The following is a 14,954-nucleotide window of genomic DNA, read 5'->3' as shown; positions in this document are numbered from 1 at the left end:
AGGTCAGAGTCCTGAGGAGCCGGTTCTCAATGTGGGTCATTTTCTGTTTGATTTTGAATTTGTCCATGCTGTGATGGACTGAGTGTGTGTCACCATGGATGTTCTGATTAGTGTGCCTGGGTAGAATTGTTTTCCAGTGTGTCAGTGGGTGTCGGCAGGGGCCGGTGGGGGGCGGGGCGGGGGTGGAGGGTGGCTCGGGTGTGCCGGGGGATTTGCTTAGTTTGGCCACAGCAGTTTGAATAAATGCTGCAGTCCCCCTGGATAACAGAGACCCTGATATTTCTTCCATCGTGACGGGATTTTTGTTTGTTTGGGATTTTTTGGTTGTTGTTGTTTGTTTTGAGGCTTATAAACAATTTTAAAATTACTTTGGTTCTTGGGCCAATATTATGTTTCCAATTGGGCAGAAGAATTTTTTTTTTAGACATTAGATTGTGTGCTTGTGCTTTTGAGGAGGAAAAGAAACCCCTTATTCCCAGCTTCTCCCTCCCCACCTCCCCCCCACCCCACAGATGGGAGAGTAAAATAGAATGAAGGAAAGGGTATGGCTTTGCCCCCTCTTTTTTTTCTTCCATGAGATCTAACTAGACTGGAAGGGTTTGACAAACAATTAACAATCCTTCCCACTCAGCTGCTGTTTCCCAAAATAGCATCTCCTTGGCTGCCAGGGTAGATGGGGGCCTTCCGGGGAGGAAGGCACAAAGGTGCCCTCTTTATGAAGCCTGCATCTCTGTGAGATCTTGAAGGCAGAGGGAGAAGCCCAAGGGATTAAATTAGCAGGCAGCCCAGGCTCCACCTGGAAGGGAAACAGATAATAGGCTTTAAAGACAGGAAACAGCTTGTGCTACAAAATAATAATTTTCGAAAGCAACACATGATGGATGCTGGGAAGGTTTTCTCCCCACCTCACACCCCCAGTTCATAATTTCGAAGCAAAATCTCTGTTTAAGAGGCAGTTCGCGGTGAGTGAGTCAAGTCCTCTGGTATTCCTGTAATTCTGCTCCACGTCGCCCCCATGTTGGGAAAGACCGTTCCAGCCAGCTTTTTTCTAAACCTGACTCCCAGTGACAGAAATTGCTCAACACCAGGTCTGGAGAGATCTGATTAGAGCTGGGGTTGCTGTTTTTTTCTTTTTTCTTCCTCCTTCCTTCCCAGCCTTGTCCTCTTTCTTTCTTCTCTCTCTGCTCTCTCTAGCCTGCCATTTTTACCTCTTCCTCGTGCTTTTCTGTGAAAGATGACCTCTCCCGCTCCCACATGTCAACTTGCTCTGCTGGCCCGAGCTTGCTGGGGTCCTGAAATGTCTGCTGTCGTGAGTGGGGGTGTGGATGGGAAGGGAAAGCACAAGATGCCCTAAACAAAGGAAACAGATACCTGCCTTCCACAAGGTCGGGAGCCTGAAGGTAAAGGAGAGAAGCAGAGAAACAGAAGGACCAAATATGCCCCCAAAGGATTAAACGTTTATACATATCAAATTGGATTCTAGGTTTTGCTGTTTCTAAATTTCCTTGAAAATATACCCAAAAGGAATTAAAACAGTTATCAAGAACTGTTCCATGAACTCACTCACAATCAGCCTCAGCTGCTGGATCATGGGCTTGGTTCCTTTTGTGTTGAGTACATGCTTCCACTCTAACAGTAATGTCCTGGCTCATGGTCTGATCATACAACCGTGTCCCTCTGGACTGGAACTTCCCTGAGGTTGTTAGCAGATGGGTGTGCATCCTCAGTGCCTAGTACAGCATTTGGTCCAAAGAAGGCAACACAATGTTGGAAGTGCTGGGGTGAGCGGCTGGACAGATGGACGGACGGATGGATGGATAGAATACATAGTAGAGGAAGACACTTGGAACATTCAGAAATTATCCCTTTTTCTCCTGATATTTTAGAAAAGGGATTATACAATTGGCAAACTTCCTTCTAACATATAAACAAAATAGAAAAGTGATGTGATTAACTTTGACCTTCCAACAAGAGTTGTTCCTCATGCATACTCTTCAGCACCTAGCAGTGTACATGGCATGCACAGGGTTACAGTAAGCACACATTTGTTGAATTAATGATTTAGGAGAAAGACGGGTATCCTCCCATGAGGAAAGTTTCCAGGGAAGAGGATGGAGGAGCAGTATATAGCCCCATAAATGTAAAGTGTTTTGTGACTTTATCTTTTTCAGCCTTGACTTTGTCAAACGTCTTAAAGAAGAAAAATATCTCATGGAGTGAAGGGATATTCTGGAGACCAGAGAAGGACTTTTAGAGTAAAGAGAGGAATATATGCTGTTATACTTCCAAAGGACCCTCCCACAAAGGCATCTGTGGCTGACTCAAATGTTAGATGTTAGGATCCAGAGATGCTTATGTTCTTTTTACCTTGGCAAGGACTCTGCCTGATACAGGGATGTTAATTAGAGAGCAAAGTTAGTGCCAGAATTAACAGTCAAAATAGAGTACTTGCAGCTCAGAGAGCACTTCTGTCCTGACCCAAATTGGGTGGAGGGGAAGGCTGTGTGAATCCATAAAGGACTGGGATGATGCTAAACAAATATGTGATTTTCTGATATGTAACCAGGGCTTCCTTGGTGCCTCAGACGGTAAAGAATCTGCCTGCAATGCAGGAGACCCGAGTTTGATCCCTGGGTTCGGAAGATCCCCTCAAGAAGGAAATGGCAACCCACTCCAGTAATCTTCACTGGAGAATCCCATGGACAGAGGAGCCTGGGAGGCTATAGTCCATGGGGTCTCAGAGAGTCGGACACCACTGAAGCAAATTAGCACGCATGCAATCAGTATTTGATTTAACAACAAGATAGCTTAAATTGGGATTTGTCACTCAGCTAACTTTTCATTTTCTAACTCCTCTCCCATTCCCCAAGCCCTGCCAAAAAAAAAAAACAACAAAAACCATAGGAGAGCTGAGATTTACAAAGGCTAGGAGATTTACCAAGTTCTGAACACAGAATATGCCTGGGAGGTTTTAGAAAGAGCAGTTAATTGGTTGGCTCCCGAATGTGTTAATCCTGAGCAAAGCTGTGTTACTACCTCATTAGCACATTAATTCTACTGACTGTTCTCTGCAGTCCTGTATCACTTAATATCCTGGGCATTTCTGGAGGTGGTTTTACAAAATCAGGTTATACCGACTATAACTGCAAACTAAGACTCTTGGCTCGAAAAAAGTTCCTTTAGGAACATTGTAGATTAAGAAAAGATAAGGACATAAGTATGTGCCTGAAATATTGAGCCTCGTTCTTTCTTCTCTGCTCAGAAAACCTGTGGTTGGCCTAGACATTGCCATGGTTCCTGGCCTCTCCTGTAAGAAGACAGTGAGAGGTGAGCAGCGTTCCAACCCCACCAGCTATGCTGGAAATGGTCTCTGGGACCAGTGAAGAATTTGACGCCCCCACCTCCACACACCCTCAACCGCTCTCCCTATGGAGCAGAATGGGCACGCTTAAGGTGTCACGTTTGCTCCAAAGTCTTCTCCCATTCAAGTTGAAGTTCATTGCCACATGGATTTCCATGCAACTTATTTTTTGCGTATATTTTCTAGAATTTTCCTCAAATGTGTCTTTCTTCCCATTCATTTATAAAATTGTTCAAGGTAGGGACCTTTTTTCAATCTGTCTCTCCAGTGGAAACCACCAGCTTACTGTCTTATATCTAATTGTTGTTCAGCTGCCAAGTTGTATCCGACTCTTTTGAGACCCCATGGACTGTAGCCTGCTAGGCCCCTCTGTCCATGGGATTTTTCCAGGCAAGAATGCTAGAGTGGGTTGCCATTTCTTTCTGCAAGGGATCTTCCCGACCCAGGAAGCAAACCCGAGTCTCCTGCACTGGCAGGTGGAGCATTTACCACTCAACCACTGGGGAAGGCCTTGTATCTAATAAGTACCCCCCAGACACATCTGTTGTTTTGAATTTTTGAGAGAGAAAGACAGCAGGGGATTGTGGAGATATCACTGGGTGAGGAGTTAGATTCTCACAGGGTTCTGCCACTAGCTGGTCAGGTGACCCTGAGCAAGCCATCCTAGACTTCACAGTCTAGGATCCTAATCTATGAAGATGAAGTTCATCTAAGGTCCCTTCCAGCTCCAACACACTAGAAAAAGAGGAACAAAAAAGACTTTGCGTAGCCCAATTTTATTTGCTGAGTTAGTGGCAGTGGAGAAATATTTTAAGGAAAAAGGAGTTGAGATGTTTCCTAAATATTTCCAGCATTTATTAAAACCCCTGAAGTTTGGGTTCTAAGCTAAAAAAATGTGAGAGAACAGAAAGAGCCAACACAATATTCTAGTTAACTCTTAAAAATAATTTGACATCATTCATCCAGTGAAGAGGCACTGTGACTCGTGCTGGGCCACATGCTGGGCTCTGGGACACTTGGTATGGCACCATCAGCCTCATGCGATATATGATGTGAATTAACATCACTGAATACACTTTCTTCCTTGAAATCGCCTTTCTTGGCTCCTGTGATGCCACTCTGTAACACTCTGAACTGATGGAAAAGTAGTTAAGGATACAGCAATATAGAGGATGAGTTTTAATGTATTCTTTTTATTCGTTCATTCAACAACTATTTTTTTGAGCCAGCTACTGTCCTCGGTGCTAGAGATACCTCAGTGAACAACACAGATGCCTGTAGTTCCCTGTTTCCGGGGCAGATGTTGCTTTGTTAAGGGTTGGATAGTGGCTGGAACTCCCCTACTCACTCCTATCTTACTGTATATTACCTTCTTCTGTAACTACTAGAAGAAAAAGCAGCTCAAGCCTCTTTCTCTGACACCATGAACCTTGGTCCCCATTACTCCCCTTGCCCCCTCCTCAAAGAATTTGCCATCTTCAAGCCTACCTTTGTCCTATTGTAGGACCAATCAGGATGAATTTCTATTGTACTCTTACCTGTCTGTCTCCCCTACAAGGAAATGAACTGCATCACACCTAACCACATATGCAGATCAATTCCACGAGAATCTGCCCCTTAAGGAACTATGCACTTAACTGGTTTATTCATTAGCTTGATCAGTACAGCCATAATGGAAAGCATTAGTCATAACTCTTAGGTCACTAAGAGCCACAGAAAATGGGTGATGTATTTGTAGACTCAAGGTACAGCTGTGAGCAACTAGAAAACAGCCACTGCAAGGGAACTAACTTGAGAACCCAACAGTCAGAATGGCTGAAGGATAATCAGTCTTAAGACTGTGCAAAAAGAGGCTTAACATTCAAATCATCTTGAGCTCCTCACCACCAAGTGTTTAGTATTGTTGGTCATATAAGTCAGTGATGCTTACCTTGCCTTGGATGAGGGCGCCTTCAACTGGCAGCAAGATCCTAGCACCAAATACCTTACACTTCTTCTATTATGGGGTTTTAAAACAGTGGAAATGTTCCAAAGACTTCCCAAACAAATTATTTTAATGTTGTAACATGAAATTACCAAATTCTAATAAGACAGCTTTTTCAGATTACTCCATTGTTAATGGGTCTCCTTAAGTGTCTTAATTTTACAATCTTACTGATTGCAAACGAAATGGAATTTTTCGAAAAAGGGATCTGGGGGTAGCTATGATAACAGGCACAGATCACTTTAATAAGCTAGGAGTATCAGTCTATTATCTGGCCAATATCTATGTGGAACTTGTTTCAAAGAAGCCAAATAATTACGAGTATCATAATTACAAGTGGCTTTCATTTTAGAAATATTTTATTTTGAAATAATTATAGATTTACTGGAAAGCACAAAGATAGTACAGAGAGGTCCCATGTACCTTTCACCAAGTTTCCTCCATGGTTACAGCTTACATAATTATGGTTAATATGGAAGCCAAGAAACCAGCACTTGTACCATATGTGAGTATCAGTTCAGTTCAGTCGCTCAGTTGTGTCTGACTCTGTGCAACCCCATGAATCACAGCACACCAGGCCTCCCTGTCCATCACCAACTCCCGGAGTTCACTCAGACTCATGTCCATCGAGTCAGTGATGCCATCCAGCCATCTCATCCTCTGTCGTCCCCTTCTCCACCTGCCCCCAATTCCTCCCAGCATCAGAGTCTTTTCCAATGAGTCAACTCTTCGCACGAGGTGGCCAAAATATTGGAGTTTCAGCTTTAGCATCATTCCTTCCAAAGAACACCCAGGACTGATCTCCTTTAGAATGGATTGGTTGGATCTCCTTGCAGTCCAAGGGACTCTCAAGAGTCTTCTCCAACACCACAGTTCAAAAGCATCAATTCTTCGGCGCTCAGCTTCCTTCACAGTCCAACTCTCACATCCATACATGACTTCTGGAAAAACCATAGCCTTGACTAGACGGACCTTTGTTGGCAAAGGAATGTCTCTGCTTTTGAATATGCTATCTAGGTTGGTCATAACTTTCCTTCCAAGGAGTAAGCGTCTTTTAATTTCATGGCTGCAGTCACCATCTGTAGTGATTTTGGAGCCCAGAAAAATAAAGTCTGACACTGTTTCCACTGTTTCCCCATCTATCTGCCGTGAAGTGATGGGACCAGATGCCATAATCTTCGTTTTCTGAATGTTGAGCTTTAAGCCAACTTTTTCACTCTCCACTTTCACTTTCATCAAGAGGCTTTTGAGTTCCTCTTCCCTTTCTGCCATAAGGGTGGTGTCATCTGCATATCTGAGGTTATTGATATTTCTCCTGGCAATCTTGATTCCAGCTTGTGTTTCTTCCAGCCCAGCGTTTCTCATGACATACTCTGCATATAAGTTAAATAACCAGGGTGACAATAAACAGCCTTGACGTACTCCTTTTCCTATTTGGAACCAGTCTGTTGTTCCATGTCCAGTTCTAACTGTTGCTTCCTGACCTGCATACAGGTTTCTCAAGAGGCAGGTCAGGTGATCTGGTATTCCATCTCTTTCAGTGTTGTCCACACTTTATTATGTTATTTTATCACATGTGCAGATTTGTGTGACCAGCACTGTAGTCAAGACACAGGTCTGCTATCTCTCACATGCCGCCCCTTTATAGTCACATCCAGCCTCTTTTCTCCCACTACCCCTAACCTTGGCAACTACTAATCTGTTTTCCATCTCTCAAAATTTTGTCATTTCGAGAGTGTTGTAGAATGGAATTATGTAGTATGTAACCTTTTGAGATTGGCTTTCTTCATTTAGCATAATGCTCTTGAGGTTCATCCAAATTATTGTATGTATAAATAGTTTATTCTCTTTTTCTGCTGAGTAATATTCCATAGCATGGATGGACGACTGTTTTATGGAGGGACCTTTTGGTTGTTTCCAGTTTCTGGCTATTACAAATAAAGCTGCAATGAGCAATGTGTACAGATTTCTATGTGGACATAGGTTTTCATTTCTCTGGAGTAAATTACTAGGAGTTTCACTTCTGGATAAGTATTTTTAGTTTTTAAAGAAATGGCCAAATTACGTTGCTTTTACCATTCTGTGTTCTGTTAACAATGGGTAAGTGATCTGGTTTCTCTTTCTCTGCATCTTCACCAGCACTTGGTATTGTCACTACTTTTTATTTTAGTTCTTCTTATAGGTGTGTACTGATAATCTGTGGTCTTAATTTGTATTTCCCTAATGACTAGTGATGTTATGTTATAAAGATATAAAGTTTGTGATTAGTTTTAGCATTTCTTTTGTCAAATCATTTTCTTGTCTCTAAGCCTCAACTTTCTCATCTGTAAAATGAGAGAATTTAACTGTATAACCCCTAACCTGACATCCCAGTTTGAAAATCCTTTGTATCCCTGGATCTACCTTGGGTGAGTTTGTTTGCAAGTTGAAGAGCTTTCAGTTTTCCCTTTGTGCATCAGCTCTTCCCATCTGCCAACAATTGCCAAGGAATGAATCTTATCCATGGCCTTCACTGACATTTCCATGAAACACAGGAAAATTCCCTATGTGCTTCATTTGGGTCTATTCAGCATTTAAGTCACATTACCAAAGGCTGAGCAAAAAGATCCAGACTTTCACAAATTTACAAGGGACTTTATTCATTGTAAAGCTGCTTTGATTCCTTTGTTCCCAAGGTTCACTATGGAACAGTTTTTGCTTTGTTAATTTTTATTTGTTTATTTTTGGCTGCACTAGGTCTTGGTCACGGCTTTCTCTACTTGTGGCGGGTGGGGGCTCCTATCCAGTCGTGGTGCTCGGGCTTCTCACTGCAGTGGCATCTCTTGTTACGGAGCACGGGCTCAGTAGCTGCAGCTCACGAGCTCTGTAGTTGTGGCATATGAGCTTAGTTGCCCAATGGCATGTGGAATCTTCCCAGACCAGGGATCAAACCTATGTCCTCCATTGATGGCCAGATTCTTTTTTAAAAAAACTTTTTATTTTGTATTTGTGTATAGTTGATTAACGTGTGTGTGTATGTATTTACACAGGTATTTACACAGGTATCCATGCTGGCAAAGAATCTGTTTGCGATGCAGAAGACCTGGCTTTGATCCCTGAGATGGAAAGATCCCCTGGAGAAAGGAAAGACTACCCACTCCAGTATTCTGGCCTAGAGAATTCCATGGACTGTACTGTATTAGTCCGTGGAGTCACAAAGAGTCAGACATGACTTTCACAGGTACTCATTCTCTCTCATACATAGACATGTATCCGTTCTACCCCAAACTCCCTCCCATCCAGGTTGCCACACAACATTGAGCAGAGATCCCTGTGCTATTTCATAGGTCCTGTTGGTTATTCATTTTAAATGTAGCAAAATGTACATGTCAGTCCCAAACTTCCTGACTATCTCTTAGTCATATTTTTCCCCTAACCCCAGCAACTTTAAATTTCTTTTCTAAAGCTGTGAGTCTGTTTCATAAATAAGTTCATTTGTATCCTTTCTTTTTCTATTTCACATGTACAAGATGTCATATGATATTTTTCCTTCTCTGACTTACTTCACTCAGCATGACAATCTCTAGGTCCATCTATGCTGCTGCAAGCGGCGTTATATAATTCTTTTTGATGGCTGAGTAATATTCCATTGTGTATATATTTACCACATCCTCTTTATCTATCCCTCTGTCGATGAGCATCTAGATTGCTTCCATATCTCGGCTGCTGTAAGCAGTTCCACAGTGAACATTGGTGTGCATCTGTCTTTTTAGACTGTGTTTTTCTCTGGATATCTGCCCAGGAGAGGGACTGCAGGGCCATATGGGAGCTCTATTTTTAGTGTTTTAAGAAAACTCCATACTGTTCTCCATAGTGGCTGTACCAACTTACATTCCCACCAGCAGTTTAGGAGGCTTCCCGTCTCTGCACATCCTCTCCAGCATTTATTGTTCGTGGATTTTTTGATGATAGCCATTTTGACTGGTGTGAGCTGTTACCTCATTGTAGTTTTGATTTTAATTTCTCTAATAATTAGTGATGTTGAGCATCTTTTCATGTGCCCTTTTTTTATGGCAGGTAGATTCTTAACCACTGGACCACCAGGGAAGTCCTAGAATATAGTTTAAAGTCAAAGTGAAGTGAAAGTGAAGTCGCTCAGTCATGTCGGATTCTTTGCAACCCCATGGACTGTAGCCTACCAGGCTCCTCCCTCCATGGGATTTTCCAGGCAAGAGTACTGGAGTGGGGTGCCATTTCCTTCTCCAGGGAATCTTCCCGACCCAGGGACGGAACCCGGGTCTCCCGCATTGTAGGCAGACGCTTTACTGTCTGAGCCACCAGAGGAGCCCTTAGAGTAAATGATACCTTATAATTTTCAAGCATCAGTTGAGTGCCTACTGTGTGCAGATAGGGTGAGGTACTGAAAAGAGCACAGGTCTCTATGGAGAAGGACCTGGGTTTGAATCATGCATCTGTCATTTATGAACTCTGACCTCATCAAGAAATGTAACTTATCTGAATTTCAGTGACAGGGAGATAAGACCTGCTGCTGAAATTATGATGAAAAGAGACCATACATGTAAAGTGCCTAGTTCACAGTAAGTATTCCGTATATGGTAGCTATGATTATGTGGGGCACGAGGCGTAGTCCCTGGAGAAAACCTAGAGGAAGAGACACAGCATGTGGCACACGCTGTGCCAAGTGCTTTCACACACACACACACATCTCCTATGACTCCCACACTTACACTAGGAAAGAGGTACTTAACTGTTTTTTTTTAAACTGAGGCAAATGAGGTTGAATTCAGACTGTGTCCTTAAGCAGCATCCAGTCTAGCCAGAGAGATCAGCTGTGCAGAAACAGATAAATTTCAGCACAGAGTAGCCAGTGTCCTTTGAGGGGCAGAGCCAAAGGCACTGAGGGGTTGAGAAAGGGAGTGGATTCTGAGGACTGGCCAGCTGGGGAAAGCAGAAGGAAATTAGAGGATTAGAGCTTCCTCTGTCTCGCTGGACATCTCTGAGTTCCTCGATGTCACCACCACAATCGCCTGTTGACCTTGGAAGCCCAGCACAGCTGCTGCGGCAGGGGGAGGGGGGCTGAAGAGCAGGAGGGCAGCCCTGGGCTCTTCCAGCCCTTCCCTTTCTCTCTCCTCCCCTTCACTAAAGCAGTACTTATAAACAAGCCTTCCTATCTCCATTAGGCTCCGGAGTTCTATCCAACCTGTGTTTTTCGGCATTATCCCCAAAGGTCATTGTCAGAATTTTATTTCTTCTATTAACATGAAGCCCAGGGTCTATTTTACAGAAATACATTCCAGATTATCTTCCCTAGAATCATTCTCTATCATGTGAGCTTGACTTGCTTGTAAGCACATGTCTGGGCCATTTCTGCACTTGATTTTCAAAACATCATTGGGTACCATTTTCTATATAGTCTGGCTCATAGTAGGTATTACAGAAAGTCATTTAGTCAATATGCACAGTTATTGACTATCTACTGTGTGCCAGGTAATGGCGCCTCGGGCCTCATGGAACATACATTCTATGAATGGCTGATTAACTAATGAAGGACATATGAATTTAACTTGAGTATCAATATCTGTGGCAGATTATTAATGAGAAATTGGAATAAATAAACTCTATGGCTTTAATGAAAGTATGGTGTATGCAGTGCCACACAAAGAAATGACTAATTCATTGTGGCAGAGGCCAATCCTTGAAAATGGCATCACTGGGCCTATAAACATGTCATCTTGTAGATGAATAACAGGTCTGTGAAGCTGGGCAAGTTTACAGATTTTTGAAATTTGATCTCAATTTCAGTTGCAAAGACCTAAATTGGGTTAGAGCAGCTTGCCTTTCATCCTCAACCCTCCTTGTTCCTCAGGGATCAATGACTAATTCAGTTTTTTAAAAGTCAGATGGCAGGCAGCCCAAGTTCTCAGCCTCTGGGGGTTACATCTGGTTTGGTGACTTCCGTGGTGCGTCATGCAGGGGCCACATATCTGCAGCCATTATGTGAGTGATATGCAGAGTATAAGCATTGGAATTTTTTCAAGTACGTCAAAGGGCTGTATTTCGGCAGCTGATGAACTCCAAATGTTTTATTTTTTATTATTCCAGATTTTCCTGGAATTGTCTCACCTTTTGAATTTGTGTCATCTCGGTGTGTTCCCAGAATTCTGTATTTAGGCTACTGTCATCTTGCTGTTAAAAAAAAAAAAATAGAGAGCTTTTACTCAGTTCAGTTAACAGTGTCACCTTAGAATCTACACTGATTCTTCAAAAAGGGAGAAAAGCAGACTGCTTTAGCTTGGGAGTGAAAGTCTCATTTCTCCCTTGGTTTCACTTCCTTTTCCATTCTGGTTTCCATTCCCATTTCCATTCCCATTTCATTCTGGAGTCTCCTGTTCCCTGAATTTAGTTTCCATTTAAGAAGCTATTTTCTCCGAACCTGTTTTTCTCCTTAGTTGTTGCCACTTTCTGGCCCTGGTTTTGCATCTTCAGAGCTCTGGCTGCTGCCACAGCACTTGCCTTAGCCCCAGCCTCAGCTTGCCGGGGCTCCAAGCCAACTCAGCTTTACTGCTGCCACTCAGCCGCTCACTCCGACTGTCCATCTCCAATGGACTCAGAACCTTCTGGTTCCAAACATTCTCTCATACCCAACCCCCACCTCGGAACAAAGGCAGACGCTCCTACTGGGTGCTGCTGCTGCTGCTGCTAAGTCACTTCAGTCGTGTCCGACTCTGTGCAACCCCATAGATGGCAGCCCACCCGGCTCCCCCGTCCCTGGGATTCTCTAGGCAAGAACTCTGGAGTGGGTTGCTGTTTCCTTCTCCAATGCATGAAAGTGAAAAGTGAGAGTGAAGTCGCTCAGTGCAGCTAACCCTAAATGGGAGGAAGCAGGAGAGGAAAATATACACACGATCAATTCTCTTTAGCACTGTTTCCTATACTTCATAGGTAATGAGTAGGAATTGATGGAATTTGTATTTCAAGAATCTTCGTTGAGTTTCCCTGGTGGCTCAGTGGTAAAGAATCTGCCGGCCAATTCAGGAGACATGGGTTCAATCCCTGGTCTGGGAAGAACCCACTTGCCACAGATCCCACTTGTGTAATGTGTGTGCCACAACTGCTGGGCTTGTGCTCTAGAACATGGGAGCCACAACTGCTGAGCTCGAGGTCCACAACTACTGGCCCTTGTGCCCTAAAGCCTGTGCTCCACAACAAGAGAAGCCACCTCAATGAGAAGCCTGCACACTGCAACTGGAGAGTAGCCCCTGCTCACCACAACTAAAGAAAAGCCTGCACAGCAAGAAAGATCCAGCACAGCCAAAAATAAAAACAAAATAAATAAATAATTTTTTAAACTTGCATTATTAACTAAATACTTCCAAGTGATGGTAGAAAGGAAATTTCAGAATCCTTAAGAATAAAAAAAAAAAATATTAAGTATCAGATATTTGGGTCCCCAAGATGGCTGAGTGATAGCCACCGATTTTTTTGTTTAGTCACTAAGTCGTGTCTGACTCTCTGCACTCTGTGACTGTAGCCTGCCAGTCTCCTCTGTCCATGGGATTTCCTAGGCAAAACTACTGCAATGGGTCACCATTTCCTTCTTCAGGGGATCTTCCTTACCCGGGGATCGAACCCATGGCTTCTACATTGGCAGGCAGGTTCTTTACCACTGAGCTACCAGGGAAGCCCCCAAATGGCTGAGAACTCTTTTCTCAGCACCTCTTCTCAGAACCTTCCAGAAAAAGGTGGCTGAAGGTAAGAACCTCTGAAATCTGTCCTTGTCCCTAATGTGTGTGTGTGGGAAGAGGAGTGTGGTTAGAATGTTTGGGATACCTAATCTCACAGACAAGGCAATAACAGGATAAAGTACTAAACAAAGAATGTTGATGCTGATGAAACCTTTGAAGAATTCAGATGAGTCCTTGGAGTGCTCATCCTGGGCCCCTCGAATGTCATACAATCCTGAGTGGGATATTTCCCGTCTATGACTTCATTTGTAAGATGACACTGTTCTTTTGCACCAGTACATGTGGACCAGCTAATTAAAATACTGTACTGGTTCATTCAAGAAGTATTTACTGAGTTCCTACTACATACAAGGCATCGTGCAAATGGACTGTCTAATATGACATAGAAATTTAAAAATAGATCGCCATAAATAAACTCCATGATAGGGTTATGTAAAGCCTTTCAGATAATTTTAGCCATTTGTATACACAAATAGGACTTCTAATTCTACCATTTGAATGACTTAACCTGTATTTTTCCACCCTCACCCCTCCCTTCCAAACCAATTCATTCATCTTAGTCTACAGCCAATTTCTATCCGTTTTCTAATGGTAGGATTAGAGCTGTCATGTAAGATTGTGCCCTCTACCAGGACATCTCACCAAAGGGGCAAATAGGGTAGAAATACTCTACGTTCTGCTGGCTAAGCCATATGACCTGGCCTTGGTCAGCGTTCACCCAGAGGAAGGAAATTGTTTTCTAATTTGCATGAATGTCCCTTATATTTTAATTATGGCCCTCCTCAGTTGGTTCATGGACCAGAGATGGAGTGAATGGACAGAGTTTAGTATTGTAATTAAATAAGATTTACAATAAAGATACATATAATGGCATAGATGGTGTCTGTCTAGCTACGTGGTAAGTTATTCATGTAGGTGGCTATATTTGGTGTTCTTTTTACTCAGCCAAGCCAACTATGGGGAAGCAAGAGAGAAGGAGGAGGCCACAGTGAAAGCTTGGTGAGTTCCTCTGGAACCCCAGTTTGAGCTTCTTCCTCAGCAGAGGGTCCCCATCAGCTAAGTGTTTCCAGAGATCTTGTGTCCAGGGGTCTGAAGGCATATTTAACCTACTGAAAGACACCAGCATCTTCCCTCTGAACCAAAGAGAGCAGGCATCAGAAGCCTCAGTCTCTAAAGGAGAAGCTGTTGGGCAAGTAGATCAATGAGAAGCTGCTTTCACCATCAGGGATGAAAGCTGGAGGCCAAAAATACCTTTCCTTGTCAGGCAAAGGTTGGGGGGATGAGCCTTATAAATGAAAGAAAACCAAGTGGTATGATTTAAAGAAAGGATTGCGGTTCCCCAAACTCCCCCAAAACCATATGCAAAATTCTGCCAGATTCATTTGACTTAACTCCTCTCGTGGCGAGTTAAGGTCAGGTGGACTGCTTACGAGTCAGTCTCACTCTGGGGAGAGTTCATTTAATTATTTTGATTTCCTAAGTGCCAGCTGATTCACTGGAGCAAAACGAACTTTTGCTGGATTGAGAGGAGCCTGCAGAGGTTTGGCAGAGGTGTGCTATGGGTTAAACTGTGTATACCCCCAACTCAAGTCCTAGCCCCAGTACCTAAGAGTGTGACCTTATTTGGAAATGGAGTAGTTGCTAATGTAGTTAGTTAAGATGAGGTCCTATCGGAGTAGCATGGACCACTAATCCAGTATGACTGCTATCCTCGTAAAAAGGGAAAGTTGGACGCAGAGACCCACACACAAGGAGAACACCAGTGAGGACTGGAGTTACACAGCCACAAGCCAAGGCACTACCAGCAGCTGGGAGAGAAGCCTGGCACAGACTTTTCCCTGGTGGCTTCAGAGGGAGCACAGCT

General features: G+C 43.3%; 1 long non-coding RNA gene across 1 annotated transcript; it reads left to right on the top strand.

Moving 5' to 3' along the window:
• The first annotated feature begins 784 nt into the window (after window positions 1–784).
• Window positions 785–12,722, top strand: LOC129654050 (uncharacterized). Its single transcript, XR_008715359.1, has 4 exons — window positions 785–962; window positions 8,375–8,565; window positions 9,851–9,922; window positions 12,288–12,722. It is a non-coding gene; the product is annotated as an uncharacterized LOC129654050 (long non-coding RNA).
• Window positions 12,723–14,954: the final 2,232 nt, after the last annotated feature.

Source organism: Bubalus kerabau, chromosome 5 (genome assembly GCF_029407905.1).
Source record: "Bubalus kerabau isolate K-KA32 ecotype Philippines breed swamp buffalo chromosome 5, PCC_UOA_SB_1v2, whole genome shotgun sequence".
NCBI classification, from domain to species: Eukaryota; Metazoa; Chordata; class Mammalia; order Artiodactyla; family Bovidae; genus Bubalus; species Bubalus kerabau.
The sequence above is the reverse complement of the archived record's forward strand: the minus strand, read 5'-3'. Positions and strand labels throughout refer to the sequence as shown.